We start from the raw sequence: 1,648 nt of genomic DNA on the forward strand, positions 1-1,648 counted from the left end.
TGATCTCTTCTTCCATACATGTATTTGGATGTGTTTCGATGTAGAGAGAGTAGTTCTCTAAATGAAAAAAATAAAAAAGAAAGAAAGAAAAGATCACTAGATGGTAATAGAGTTTGCAAGACATTTTTTTTTTTAAGTTTTAGAGTGACATGATAAAGAATGGGGCTTCCAGAACCTATAGAACAAACAGAGTGTGAACACACTAAAAAAACCTGCACAAATGGGCTGGGTGGCCATGGCAGGGCATCCCAGACTCCTTAGATTCCAGGTTTCTGTCTGAAGAAGAACAACTGGCTCATGATGCTGGCTCCAATCAAAAGGATGGAATGAGTACTGAGGAGCAGTCGCTAAACACTAAAATTACAGTGAGAATTTTGATTTTGGTTTCCATTTCAAATATGGTTAAAACAATTCAGATACATAATACAGAACTGAAATTGTATCTCTGTGGCATCATTGAAAGATTAGAGATATCTGAGTTTTACCTCAAATGCAGCAGTGATAGTTAAAACTGCATAATAAAAGTAAGAAGAAACTTAGAACCTAAAACAAGATGAGGAGTCACTAAAGACACTCCTGTGGAATAATTCTGGGAAATGATGTCCACTTAAAGATTGTCTTCAGCCTAGCCAGAGCATTCATGGTAAGTAAAAAGAGGAATATCTCAACTCAATCCAGAAGTATTATTTATGAGCAAACTTTTTTCATAGTACAAGTTCTTTGGAAAGTGTATGTGTTTTTTAATTTTGTTTTGTTTTTACTTTCTAAAACAGCATCATCCAACTACAGTCCCTGGACCAAATCTGATTCTTCATCTATTTTTGTAAATAAAGTTTTATTGGAACAGAGTCATACTCATTCATGTACATTTTGGCTATGGCTGCTTTCACAGTACAATGACAGAATTAAGTGTTGCCACAAAGATCATTTGATTTGCAAATTCTAAGATTTTTTTCTTTTCTTTTAATGCCTACAGCACCTGGTATTCCTAGGTGGTCTCCTGTGGTCTCCCATCCAAGTACTAACCTGGCCTGACCCTGCATAGCTTCCAAGATCAGACGGGATCGGGCACGTTCAGGATGGCATGGCCATAGACACAACTCCTAAGATTTTTACTGTGGTCCTTTAAAAAAAACTCTGTCAACTCAAATTCTAAAACATATTTCATGCATTTCTCTAAACACAGATAATATTTAAAAAGTTGCATAAGCACCATTTTTATACATCAGAATAGGAAATAGCATGGTATGTGCTAAAAGTATAAAATTATATCTAGCTTATAATTTCCTTAAGGGGTTAAATATTAAAGAGACTGTGACTTTTACCTTTTCAAACTAGTTAGGCACTATAAATTCCCTTATCTTTTTCTACTTATACAAACAGAGACTGTTTAAACATCTTTATTTCTATTGAAAACACAGGTAAGATAAAACCTCTTTGTTGACAGGCACCTCGTATTATTCATTTTTTGTTAATTCTTTCATTCAGCTTTTTTTTGTTGTTGTTGTTGAACATCTACCATCTGCCAAGTAATTTTCTTGATGTTAGGGCCATAAAAGTAGAAAAAAATTTTCTGTCTTCAACCACCTTCTCTCTATTGCATAAGCCCAGGATCTGCCACTCTGAACACTGGGCACTGAACACATGT

At 34.9% G+C, this 1,648-nt stretch overlaps 1 pseudogene; it reads right to left on the reverse strand.

Moving 5' to 3' along the window:
• Positions 1-967: 967 nt before the first annotated feature.
• Positions 968-1,096, reverse strand: LOC112473812 (annotated as a pseudogene).
• Positions 1,097-1,648: the final 552 nt, after the last annotated feature.

This window comes from Pteropus alecto, unplaced genomic scaffold, assembly GCF_000325575.1.
Source record: "Pteropus alecto unplaced genomic scaffold, ASM32557v1 scaffold8, whole genome shotgun sequence".
NCBI lineage: Eukaryota > Metazoa > Chordata > Mammalia > Chiroptera > Pteropodidae > Pteropus > Pteropus alecto.